This window comes from Cavia porcellus, unplaced genomic scaffold (assembly GCF_034190915.1).
Source record: "Cavia porcellus strain 051 isolate PalLab524CR breed Dunkin Hartley unplaced genomic scaffold, mCavPor4.1 scaffold_14, whole genome shotgun sequence".
In the NCBI taxonomy this organism is placed as follows: domain Eukaryota; kingdom Metazoa; phylum Chordata; class Mammalia; order Rodentia; family Caviidae; genus Cavia; species Cavia porcellus.
In genome coordinates, this window is record NW_026947497.1 from 34039507 (window position 1) to 34054007 (window position 14501).

General features: G+C 38.9%; 1 long non-coding RNA gene across 5 annotated transcripts in view; it reads right to left on the reverse strand.

The window, feature by feature from the left end:
- The window catches only part of LOC134478686 (uncharacterized), a 111306-nt gene that overhangs the window by 3522 nt on the left and 93283 nt on the right, over positions 1-14501 (reverse strand). The window lies entirely within an intron of this gene.

Here is a 14501-nt window from a genome sequence, read left to right on the forward strand (position 1 = left end):
CCTCATTTCCCCTTTATACCATGGAAGTAATAAGCTACCCTGGGTGGGTCTTCTACATCGTAAGGTATGAATTGCTGAGCCATTGTAGTTAAGCTTCTCTTAACTAAAACTTCTCTTAAACTTCTCAAGTTGACACAATCAACCATCATACTCCCTCTTCCTCAGACCCTTAGGATTACATTGCACCCAAAGTAATCTTCCCATATAGAGATCCTTAACTTAATCATATCAGCAAAATCCCTTGTGTCATGTGAGGCAGTACACCCACTGGATTGCAACACCAGAATGTGAACATCCAGTGTTCACCTCCACACCCTGTGATGTCTTTTCCAATAGCACCAAGGAGAGCTAAGGGATGTGCACTGTGCTGCTAACCAAGAGCATGTAACTACTTTCCCAAGAGAATGTTATTAACCACCTTCCACTGACCAATCATCTTACCAATCGTTTTCCATGATTTTTCCAACTATAATTGCACTGGCTGGGAGCTGGGTGGACCACAGAATGACCTTTTCAGGTCAGGCACTTCTGAATCTAAACTTGTCAAATCCTAGCCACTTTTGCCAATGTTCCCACCTATTTCATACCGTTAGATTTCTTTAGGTGGATAAAGCTAATGGTTCTCCAACCTTAAAGTTTTACTCTCTCAAAGCACTTAGTAAGAAGAAGAAACATAACTACAGTTTAGAAATTGTGCGACATTCAGAGCAAAGATATCTAAAATTAATGTACAAAACCAAAAAAAAAAAGCTGTTAATGTTTGAAACAACAGAAAAACATGGGCAAGTTCCTCAGTTTTCTCTGGAGTATCTTTTCACTTAAAGATGGTTGCCACCTTACATAGGTGTTTTAATACAACAATAATAATTAGTATTATAATGAGTGTTTAACCTAATCTTTAAGTTATGGAGGCCAAGAATTTAAATACAAAAAAGGCATAACCACTTTAGAAAAAAAAAAAACAGAATATTTACCAAGATCAGTGTTACCCATGATTTTTATCTCCTCTCTCTCTCTCTCTCCAGTGGATCAATCTGTCTGAGAATGGCCAGGGCCATATTGTCTCAAAGCCTCCTAGGAATTTTATGATTCTGCCTTTGAGGCACTCTGAAAGTCCTACCTGTTTCCTAGAAGACAAAAATGAACAGCAGCCTGCAGAAAATATATCTAGTCTGATATTTTAGGAATTTATCCACCCCAAATTGCATAGGATATCCAGTTATAAAAAATGGAATTGATAACCCCGAAGTTTAGGAAAAAATAGCTAATGATAAATAAATACTGAAAAAAGTCCAGAAAGGGAAAAAAATAGCTAGATTTTAGAAGATGCAAATAAGCGGATACAAACAAGCAAAATACAGAAGTCATTCCAGATACTGTGTACAGCTCAGTGAGACCTACAGGCTGTGCAGAGCAGGACACGTGTGAGCTGCGGGGACTGCATGCATGAGAAGCTGACAGGAGCAGTGTTTCTGTTTGATCAAGCAGTCACACCCTATCTAGTTTACCTAGAATATCAAATCACTTTAACAGGGAAAAAGAAAGCATACGATGGTATCTATTATTGTGTGTTGTCCCTAAATGACAGTGTTTAAAAAAATTCTTTGCCACTAGGCATGGTGGAACACACCTGTAATCCTTACACTGAGGAGGCTGAGCCAGGAGGATCGCCATGAGTTTGAGGCCAGCCTCAGCTACATAATGAGTTCAAGGTCAGCCTGAAATACACAGTGAGACCCTGTCTCAAAAACAGAATTTTTTAAACTCTTTGTTTTATGTGTGTGTGTGCGTGTGTGTGTGTGCGCGCATGTGTGTGTACTTATAAACTGTTTAAATGAAATCTTCAATGCCAAAAACTAACAATGAGAAGACCATTAAGCTCAATTAGGAAAGTGCTTGGCTATTCTTAATAGGAAATCTGACAAATAGTGACTTTAAAATTATGGGATTTGTTTCATTTTTTTCTGAAGGTGAAAGTGCAGGTCTGACACACGGCCTTGATGAAGTCATCAGGACACAGTCTCTTTCCATCATCCTAGAAGTAGGCCTTTTTCTCCACATCTCACCTTGTGATTTCCAGGTGGTTGCTGCCCCAAAGCCATATTTCAAGGAGAAAGAACAGCATTGGGAAAAAATATCAAAAGGGCAGGGAAGCTCAATCTTCCTTCTTTCAAGAAGCTACAACAGATCCCTTCATCCAGCATCTTCTGCTTACACTCTGCTTACATTTGGAACCATAACATGTGATCACATTTAGCTGATGACAAAAGTATGTGGATCTGAGAAGGGTCAACCAGCCAACAGTATTATAAAACTCTTTTCTTAGTAACAATAGAAAGCTTTCAAGAAGAAACAAATCATTGATTCACAATCAAGCACCAAGAATGAGGAAAGAGGAGAGAAAAAAGAAGAGGAAAACATTTTGTCTTGGTGAGCATTTTTTAATACTAAATATAACTTATGGAACACCAGAAACTATTTCCTAGTGAGCCAGTAGCATGTTCCACTGTCAGATCTTTTAAGGATTTTTAGTTTTAATCAAATGGAAATGTTATGTACATTAGCTTCTACTGGATAGCAAGGATAAATGAGATAAATCTTTAAATTCCTATTTAATCCCAATCTATATTTCTGGAATATTATGTTTCTATATTCTTAGAACTTTCTGCAACCACATCCTTATTTATAATTCAGAGATTCCCACACAAGAATAAAAAGAGATGTTCAGGTATTAAAACAAAGGTATTAAAATATTCCCACAGATACCCTAACCACCATGGCAGCTCTGATATAATGTCACTTTGTGTTTGAACCATAAGTTTAACATCAAGATTACCTGTAGGGAGTCCAGTTCACATGTGAGTTTCATTCATAGACCCAGACATGCAAAGGTAGTAGTTATAAGAATCTAGAATCTAGAATCAAGAATCTAGTCATAAGGGAAATATTATCATCCCACATATCCAGAGAAAACTACAAGAATATGCACGTGTGTGAATGGGGTGGGGGGAAGATTGGGAGAAGAGGATGTTAAAAAATTTTTTAAAAATTTTAAAAGACAAATAGAAATGTTTTCCATAAATAAAACTCTTAAAATGCTGCATTCACCCTGCACAGAAATTAGTGAAAGCAGGATGATTTTGCTGACCTAGCAGGACCTTAGTCCAGCAAATCTTGTGACTATATAGGAACACAGTGTCAAATTGCTTAACTTGTTAATAACCTCTTTAAAATCAGAAGGTCTCTGCAGACTCTGCTACAAGGTCCCATGCCCTGCACTGGCAGCCACCATGGGCTCCTCCCTGACCGGCCAGCCTTCTCTTCCCACCCTTGGCTCCAAATCCCAGTGTAGCCATTTCTGCATCCCAGACCTGCATTGCGACCCTGCATTTTCCTGTGTACTCTCCCCGACTGCATACATTCAAGCAGCTCCTTCCAATAATCCTGTTGTCAAGGCCCATATAATTTATAAAAAATGAATCTTGTGAAGGTTTAAACGTAGTCTGCACCACATTAAATTTAATTCTATAAATATTTATTGAGTGTTCACCCAGAATTGTGCTAGGCTTTGTGTGGGATATAAAAAGAAATATATAGCACAGTTCCTCCTGTCAAAGAGTTTGCAATTTTCCTGGGAATAAAAGTTGGATGTTGAAATAATTACAGGATGCAAGATAGTATAGAGAATGCAATATAGCTATGTAACCACGACCAAGATATAAGATACAGAACGAGATTATGTTTGGTCGGAGTAAGCAGCATGGAGCTGTGGGGAATAGTTCACAGAGGAGTGGAACTTGAGTTTGTCCTTGGGAGATGTATGGCTTGGCTGAGTACAGCGGCGGAGGAGGGCTCTTCAGGCGGTGGGCAAAATGGAATAAAATCAGAGAGCAGGGACCGTAATCATGATGTGTGAGAGGAAGGGTGAAGAGGCCTTCCTGGCTGCAGACAAAGGGCAGTGGAGGTGGCAGGGTTTTGTTAGACAAAGCTGGATGGAAGGAAGATAATGAAACCACAGAGAGCCTGCAAGGGCAGAATAACAAATTTGGACCAGAATCACATGCTTTTAGTCTCTGTGTATCCTTCCTTGGAGTTATTCTTTCACTGTCTTAGACTTTCACTCATCCAGAATCGGTGTGAGCGCGCGTCATGGAGTGGGACATCACTGATTCTGCCACAAAGTCACTTAACTGCTCAAGCTCCAGCTTCCTGTTTGCAAAAAGAGTATCAGTGCCTATTATTTCGGATTGTTATAGAAACAGAAATTATGTGCATGATGTTTCTTGTGAATAAAAATAGATGGAATATTTTATGACTCTCAGTCATTCGGTAGTGATTTGTTGAGTTTCTACCATGTACCAAACACTTATGTTTTAACACTGGGTCTGGGGATGGTGAAAGACAGGAAGGAAAGGAGGGAAGGAAAAGAAAAAATGATTCAGATGTGATAAGTAGATGGGTACCAGTTCCTCAAGGTGAATGTAATTATTATGTATCACAAGCATGTACTAAAAAAAAAAAAAAAGCTCTGCAGGTCTTCTCAAAACATGAATAGAGCCCAAATAGTGCAAACTCTGTCTCAGAACTAAAAAAATGAAAGGACTCAGTGGGAAAGACTGGGATTCGATCCCCATTATCACAAAAATAAATAAATTAATTAATTAAAAGGAAACAGCAAAGGCTGGGGTTATACAGACTTGGAGTTAAAGCCCATCTCCACCACTTATGAGTTGCATGACTATGAGGAAAGCATTTAATCATTCTGAGTCTCAGTTTTATCATCTGTACAATTGATCTACTGGTACCTATCCTATAGTCTCATTTGGTGATTAAATTCAAATATGTAAAGAAACTACGTCAGTGTCTGATAATTGGTGGCATTCAGTAACTGCTGTCTGAATTCTCTTGGCAGTAAAATGTAATCCTGTTACAAGAACCAAGGTAAAGGAAGGGAGTCGGAGAAGCTTTCACCGTGACATCATCCCTGCACTGAGATTTAAACAATTAAATGACTTGCTAAGTGAGCATGTGTAGGGAGCACTTTCCTGGGAGATGCAAGAGCATGTGAAAATATACAGAGATATTAAAGGAATAGGCATACATTAGAATGTGCTGGTAAATCTCTATTGCTGGATTATAAAATCTGAGGCAGAGAGTAGGAAATGAAAAAGTCTAACAAACAGGCTCCACATTACGAAGAGCCAGGATTGCCACAGGAAGGGGTCTGGAGCCCATCCAATAGACAACGGGGAGTCCCTGATGCACACTGAGTAGCAAAGTGACTTGGTACAGTCTGCGTGTTAGAAACTGCTCTGCACTATGGAAGTGAGAGCATTAGAAGGTATCTTAGTTATTTTTCTCATTGCTGAGACAAAAAAAAAAAAAAAAAGACCCTAAGACCCAAAGTTAAAGAAAGAAAGGCTTATTTTGGGTCACAGTTTCTAAACATTTCAGTGCATTGTCAGCTGGGCCCAAGGCAAGGGAGCATGGCAGGGAGCATCGAAGATGAGAAACCACAACACAAAGCAAGTCAGGCAGAAGGCAGCAAAGCAGCTTCTTTCTGTCTCTTTATGTTCCACCCAGACTACCATGTTTTGGATGATGCCACCCACACACAAGTAGGGCCTCTTTAGTCCCACCGTCACACTCTTCATCTCAGCATCACATCCTTAGTCTCCACATCACTCACCCTAATCCAACCACCTTCAAAACTCCCCACCTATGATGACATGAGGGCTGGGGGGGGGGCATCTAGCTACAAGCCATAACAGGATTCTACTGAAAACAATTCACATGAAATAAGGACACAGAAAAGATGATTACTAGAGACATTTAAAAGCTGGTGCCAAGAATATTCAGCTTTTATTTGATTTTAAAAATATTGCTAAAGACTCTAGGATGCTTCTCACATTGTTGCTAAAAGGTAATGCATTTTTTAAGATGGGGAATATAGGCGAGAAGCAAGTTGGGAGTCAAGATGATATGTCATGTCTGGCGTGTGACAAACTCGAGGTGCCTGAGGCATATTCAAGTAGAGATCTGGACACATTGTCCTGGAGGACAGACAGGAGGGCTGAGCAGGCTGCTGATGTTGGCCTGGAGGTCACTAGTCTATATGGATGGAGGTTAGCCAGGAGGATAGACTCATCTAGGGAAAAGGGCAGGATGAGAGGACTCTCAAGTCACACCATTCCTTAACAACTGAGCTGCCCACACAGATGCAATTCAAATCTTTTTTGGGGTGAGGGACCTTTCTAATGTAGACTATGTGTAGATAGATATGCCCAAGGTCAAAGATATAATTTTCTAGCATAACTTTCCTCTACACAATGCAAGTTTCATTTGTCTGAGAGAAAGGAGAGGACTGCATGGAGAGCAGATCTTGGATACTGAAGGACTCCGTACAGGATGATGATTATAAGCACACTGACTCTAGGAAAACACTTCATTTACAAAGCAGATTCGACAGCTCAAGTTGCTTCTTGGCGGAGCGATCCTGCCTGGCCCCTGTGCAACCTGGTGAGCTTCGATTACAGCTTTGATGCTGGCTCTACCACAGAGGCCCCCTAAAAGGGTAGTGATGAATGAGGTTCTGTCAGACTTCATTCCCTGGGTGGCCTTGAATCTCTGCCATTATCTGTTACCCTGCCAGTACTGACAGTGATGAACACAAGGCAGGCAGCTAACGACACCCCGATTCATTACCCAGAAAGAAGGGAGAACAGAAATAAAGGGAAGGTGACTGCCATGTGGAAGCTTCATTCACATCAGCGCCGTCTTCCTCCCACAGGTTTGAATGGTGAAGAAATGATAGAGCCTGTTTGTCTCCCTCAGAGACTCTAATGATACTCAGAACAGAACAATTCACAAGAAAGCTTGCCCAGAAGACAGTGCACTGGACTTGTCATGGTAAAGTTTCTCACAAGGCTTATACACATAGAAAATATTTAGCAACTTTCTTTTACTTCCACCTGCTATTTCCTGACAAAAATAACAAAAAAGGACATATTAAAATATCAATCTATATAGTTTGCCCATATTAAATTGATACCCTTTTCTGGGGAGAATACCATCTCTCCATAAGACTATATTAAGCCTGTAAATTACAATAGCAAATATTTTTTGCCAAGTCTAACCATTGCTTCCCATAATAGTTATTTATATCTTTAAGTGGTGTGCAGTTCCTCCCTAAGACATATTTCATCAAGATTTTTGTTTCAACTGGTTATTTTTCTGACCGAATAAGAATGAAGGCTTTTACACTATTGTATTCTTCTTTTTATTAATGGAATTTCCTGTGATACCTGAATGTATTGTACTTGTTTAATAAATACATTTTGAATTTTTTATTTAAAAAAAGAGTAAAAACAATGATATATAATTTCAAAACAATAGGAGATTAACACTGGTTAATATATTGTATATGGCTGTCTTCAAAGTAGCTGTCTTGGGGCTGTGGATTTAGCTCAGTGGCATAAGCACCTGCCTTGCAAGCATGCAGTCATGAGTTTGATCCCCAGTACCGATAAAAAAAAAAGAAATCAAAGTAGCTATCTAGATTACAAGATATAGACATTTTAAAAGGATTTAGTTCAGGGGCCTTCTATATACACTCCTATATGGAAGGAACAAAAAGTATGGGAAGAGGGAGCAAAGAGAAACTGTCCTCAGACCCCAATCCAGAGAACGTTGATCCAGGAAAGGTCAATGCAAAGGAGAATGAGGACAGAAAACATGCAATATCAGACACGGCACCAACAAACATAAAATGATATCTGCGGGACCTCATAGACGAGTTCAAAAGTGAAGCATTTAACCAAGTAAAGCAAGATATAAGTAGAATAGTTAAAGAAATGCTAAGCACATCCCAAGAAAAAAACAGATGGAAGAATGGAAGAACCAAAAAAAGGGGGAGAATTGTTTGATGGAGAAACTAGAGAAAACATAGAATACATGAAGCAGGTTCAAAGAGATTACCAGGAAATTAAAAACTCCATTGAAAGCTGGCTAAACTGCTTGAAAGAAACTAAGGATAGACTATCCAAACTGGAGGACAGGTTTGCAATGTGGGAACATGAAAGGAAAAATTTCTTAAAAATAACAAAGAAACAAGCAGTAACAATATGAAGGCTACAAGATGATAAGAGGATCTATAACTTAAGAATAAAGAATGTGAATGAAGAAGCAGGGGGGACAAACAAAGGAACTGCAAAGGCTATTCACAGAAATAATTAAGGAAAACTTCCCAAACATAGGAAAAGGAAAATATACTCAAATGTATGAGGCATACAGAACTCCAGCCACCTACAACCCAAACAGAACTACACCAAGGCATATAATAATCAAGATTCCAGAAACCCAATATAAGTACAGAATATTAAAAGCTGTCAGAGACAAGAAACAGATCACTTACAAGGGAAAGCCCATCAGAATTACATCAGACTTCTCAGTACAAACCATCAAATCGAGAAGAGCATGGGGTAAAATAATCCAAGCCTTTAAAGAAAATAACCTCCAGCCAAGGTTGATCTATTCTGCACAACTGTCCTTAGAAATTAATGGAGAAACAAGATGCTTCCAAGATAAAGAGGAACTGGAAGAATTCGCAACCACCAATCCAACTGTACAGAGAATAGTATGGGATATTCTAAAGAGAGAGAAAAGCACCAAGATTTCAGGAACAGTGGCAGAGAGGTCCCAATGAATGGAACAAAAAGCAAAATGAAGAAGACAAATAGACAATTAATGACAGAAAAAGAGCACAACAGAAATGAGGCGGAGAAGGCTGGATATAATTTCTAATATAGATGGCCTACATACACTAACTTAAGGGAAAAAAGAGAAAAATCACAGGCAGAGTGGATCAAGAGGTAGGGTCTACCAAGATGCTCTTGATAGGGAATATAATTAACCTGAAGAAGGGTATATGGACCAAAATCAAATATGAGAAAACAGAACTGGATGTGACAGGGAACCAGAAAGTAATAGGACCAAATAGACCAGTACTTATGAATAGGTTGAAAAGACAGGCTTCAACAAGTGAAAAAATACAACTAGAGATCAAGTTCAGGAGTGAGAAAGTTCTGAAACACTTAGGTAAATAGCAGGTTGCTCCCCTAATATAAAACCAAGAGTGTTGGAGAAACCCAAAAATACCAGTACATCCTGGGGGAGTAAAAGGGGAGGAATAGTATTTTAAAAAAGACAGCAGAAGATATTGCTAATAGTGTATCAGGAATTAATACCCATATTACTCGCACCACTCTGCTTGGATGGAACTTGTTCCATCCCAGTTTGTATATAAGGACTGGATTTGAGGGCACAGACAGCTGTAGTGGTCATCTTTAATTTCCTATTAACTTAATCTGGAATCCTGTATGACTTATACTGTTGTATCTTGACTGATCTTAGTTAAATCTGATTTGTTTGATTGCTGCTTATTATTTTTTTTTTTTTGTCTTTTTCATTTTTACCGGTACCGGGGATCGAACTCACGACTGCCTGCTTGCAAGTCAGGCACTTATGCCACTGAGCTAAATCCCCAGCCCTGCTGCTTGTTATTGACAGATTTTACTCAACACTGATCGGTTTGATGGTATCAAATCAGAGAGCACAGACAACTATACTGAAAATGATAATAATTCACTACGATACCCCTTCTGATTTGACTACTACCTGTTTTTCTAGCTCTACACTATCTACAAAGTTGTATTTCTATTAATTCTGTGATGAACTGATATATTAAATTATACTTTATCTGATAATATAGCCAATTCTGTTGCTGATAATAAGAGATAGCACAGTAACCATGACAGAATTCCTTGTACAGCAGTTTTACATGTCTTTTTAGTTTTATGTGTCTATAGGAATATGTTTTGTTCTGTCTTGTTCTGTTCTGTTTCTCCCTCTAATATAGAAAGGATAAAAATACATGTTAAGACTCATGCTTGCATAAAACCTATAAGCAGTTTATGAGAACTGATCTTACAACACATGAAGAAATGAACAAATACTTTGAAGGAAAAAAGGGGCAATGCAGTACCCAGTGCTGATTCTGGAGTGTCATGATGTGAAATCCAGCAATACTATTAAGCTTTGTTCAGAATGATTTTAATCTGCTATGTTTTGTTTGGTCTCAACATAAATGAAGGTATGGATAAATGCTTACATGTCTAACTGTATAGGATTGATAGCCATATTACTTAGTGTTCGTTGGATAGTTGAACAGAACTGTTTGCAGTCTCCCTGGTTGAATTCCCATTTATATGCTCCACTTTTGTATCTTGAACAATTATTTGTGGGGGGATAACATGTAAACATTAACTAGTGATTTTTTACTGTTTATTTTTTTTCTTTGAAAGTATGTACTATTTCTGCTCGTTTTCTATTTTGTTTTGTCTTTCTTTAAATAAATTTTTAAAAATACAAAAAAAAAAAAAGAATTTAGTTTAGCGGCATAAGCACCTACTTGCAAGCGCACAGTCACGAGTTCAAACCCCAGTACCAAAAAAAAAAAAAAAAGATCAAAAAATTGAACAATGAAAACACATACTGTTCTTTTCCCCGCTTTCTTTTCTCCTTTCCCTTCTCCCAGTTGTTCTTCCCTTTTGAGCAGTTTCTTTCATTTTCACTTCCACGATATCTATTTGTCGTGGCTTATGTTAATGGCTGCACCAAGCCTCATTCACCATGGAAAGGACCAAATCTAGTGTTATAATTGGCTCATTGTCTAGCGCTCAGATTGGTGGTATGAGTGCTATAGCCATCCAGGGGTGGAGCCAGCATACAGCGTAATGGTAGGAAGAATATATGTCTCTCTCTCTTCCTGGTTCACACTTACTGTTTACTGTGGCCCCGCCATGCCATCTTGCTGCCTGGAGCCAACTGAACATGGACTGAAGCCTCCAAAACTGTAAAAAATAAACCTTTCCTTTCTTAATTTTGGGCATCAGGGATTTTTTGTCTCAACAATGAGAGAAAAGTAACTAAGACACTATTGTACATTTTGATCTTATTTACTCTTCTAGTTTTTTACACTGGGGAGACAATATGACATTTATACATGTGTGTCTGATTTATTTCACTTAATACATCTTGAATTTAATTCCCAAACCATACAAGAGTTTCCATCTCAATCCAGTTTGGTTTAATCCAGGGAGTTCATCAGAGCACTGATTCTGTGGGGCATTGAGAGAAAACAGGTCTTTAAAAAGAAGAAAATTTTTCATGATCCAATAGGCTGGAGGGACCCTGAGTTAATCAGTGTTTGTCAGGCTCCTTTCATACAGACTTTTCAGAATCCTCACCATACATGTTGACTCTCCAAAACCAAATGTATTCCACTTTCCCTTACTCAGAATATTTTGAGCAGTATTTATCTAAACCAGTGTTGCACAGAAGCATATTTTGGGAACCGCTGGTCTACACCTGCTCATAAGCCCCACATTCTGATTCATTTATCCCATCAACAAACTCTAAGTGTCTGCTGAGCAAGACAGACTGAGGATGGAATAAATACTGGAGAAGACACGGTTACCAGCCCCCAAAGAGTGCACATTTATTACCCTCATATCTTGCCTTCACATATTCTGGACTTTATCCCCATTTTCAACTCTTCTTGTTTAAAAGAAAAAAGCATGGTGTTGTGGTTGTTATCTAAAATGCCCCTCGAAAATTTCATTGTACTGAAGGCTTGCTTGCCTGCTCATAGACTTTTGTAATTGGGTTGTAAGGGCTCTTATTTCATCAGTGGATTCATCCACTGATAAGATCAAAGTTTAATAGTATTATTGGGAAGTGATAGGAACAGAATGTAGGGCCTAGCCAAAGGGACAGACCACCGAAGTATGACCTTCAGGACTATGTCTGCTTCCCAGCCTGTTACAGTTTACATTTAGATCACCTCCCAAGCCTCATGCAATCATGAAGGTGCTGAATCTAGCATTTCTGATTGGTTCGTTGTGTAGCTCTGGGATTGGCAGTGTGAGTGCTGCACTCTCCCAGGGGCAGGGAGCCAACATACAGTTTAAGGAAAGGAAGGAGTCACAGCTTTCCTTTTGCTTTCTTGCCCTTGTCACTTGCAGCCACCTTGAATAGCTGCCCCTTAGCCATGCCTTCCTGCCTTGGAGCCAGCTGAGCATGAACTGAAAACTGCAAAAACTGTAAACTAAATAAACCTTTCCTTCTTTCATTTTTGGGTGTCAAGTATTTTGTCTCAGCCATGAGAGAAAAGTAACCAAGACACAGCCCCTTGTCTCTCGCTCTCTCCCCACCCCACCCCTGGCTGCCATGAGATGAGCCACTGCCCTCTGCCATCCCTTTCTGACATGACATTTCTGCTTTGGAACCAGAAACCATGGACTGGACTCTGCAACCATGGACCAAACAAACCTTTCTTTTCCTTTAAATGGTTTTTTTCAGATATTTAATCACAGCAACAGAAAACTAATACAAATGTTTTTTTTAAATGCTACTGAAATGGAGACAAATGTAATTACCTTAAATTTGAGATAAAGACAGTGGAGTTAATTAATACCTTGATTTTATCCATGCATTTTGAAAGACCAAATTATCTTTCTAAAAGTAACAGTAGAAGACTTTACATCTTTTGGAGCATATTCTCTGTTTGTTTGTTTGTTGTTTTAATCTAAGTATAAATATAAATGGCCAGAGCTTCAGTACACCTAAAAGCTACTGCATAATTTTTAAGTGCATAATTCCAAAAACAAACATGGAGGAATGATACACTTCAATGTCATAAAACATCTAAACACCATATGTTTCTTGTTATATAAGATAGACACATATGGGCAACATTTCTCTTGCTGGCCATTTGGTTTCTTTTAACAAGCAAGCTATTAGTTACATTCAGAATAACTTAGCTGAGGGAATCTATAGCCTGGACCTCAGCACAAAGGAAAAAAAAGAGATAAGAGATATAAACTAAACAACTTCTTTATTAGTGTTTACTTGTTATTTAAGCTATAGTGCAATGAACAAAATAGAACAAATTAAAAACAAATGAACTTTGTATTACTCAAGAAATTTTAAACTAAGATCAAAAGTACTATGTAACTTACAAACTTGTAATGACTAGAAATAGACCATCTAGCGCCTTTGATCTTTTTCATCTTTAAAAAGCAATCAGGATTCAGGTGGGACAAACCGATCATCCAAGAACTAAAGTAATATCTGGGAGAGATAAAACCATCATTATAAATTAGAAGGAGCCCATCACTCATTTTTCTGTTATCTTCCCTGCAGGAGAAGGTAGCCTGGAAAAGCACACTGATATTTTTCCTCATGTGCTCCAGGAATTCAAAAGGCTACCGTTCTGCTTCCAAAATAAAGCACAAAAAACACACTTCTATTCCCCCCACCCCGCGCTCATTCTCAGTGACAGATTATTTGCATTCAGCCCTTACAGAATGTACCAGAGAAAAGATGAATGTAATTCTGTAGCTTCTGGCAGAAAGAGGTTTATCCTTCCACAATTTCCATATAAAACTCATCTTGTCCAATTTCCCACACCCAACCATGTGACTTCTGCATTTCCTGTGAAGGCATTTATTTCTGACTGGACAGTCTGAATCACCCCACAGCCTTCCTATCCACTGGTGACAAGAACACTCTGGTTGGTGTGTTGCAAGAGCCAGGTCCATAAATGTGATAAAGGAATTGATCTTAGTAGTCTCTGATTCAAGGTAATCATCCAAGAAATAATATTTTAACTCCAAAAGACTTCATGGAAACTTCCAGAATTTCTCCAGAGACACAGATCAATAAGATCAGAATAATCAAGAAGAGGGAGCAAGTTTTCTCAGTGCCACTCATTTGGTAGAGTGTTTTACTTGAGTAAGCAAAAGGCTTCTAATGGAATTATTCCAACCCTGCGAAAGAAGGAACAAATCAACCCTCCAGGGAAGTGCCTCCAAATTGCAGCTGAAGATAATGGAAAGGGTGACATTTTAATTCCAATCTTCAGCCTTCAACACAAGGAAGTGGGTGGCATTTGTTCGTGATGTGGCTCAGTTAATAAACAACTTCCCCATAGCTCTGAGCAATCAATGCCCTGTCCACTCAAAATAATGCATAAGATATAAGGGTACAGGGCCCCATAATTCTGCAGGCAGACTCCCTCTTCTCTTTTAGCTGCAAGTAACTGGAAATGAAGTCCACCTGATTGCTATCAGCGCTCTTCAGGCTTCGATGATGTTTAAGTATTAGCCCCCTGAGCTCAGAGCCAAGCTTCCATCACCAAAGCGGAATTCTTCGCCATGAGGCATAAACATTAAATTGTTGAAGTAAAGCCCACCTAAGCTGGTGTTTTTTTTTTTTTTTAATCACACGTGTTGGAATATGAGTAATGTGCATGGCTCATTGGAACTTTTTCCAAAATGGCTCCTTTCTTTAGCTTTGTTAATCACAAGGCACACAGACCTTGCTGTGTGCAGGAATTCCTGTTTGGAGGCGCGGTCTCCCAACAGTGAGTCTTGCCTGCC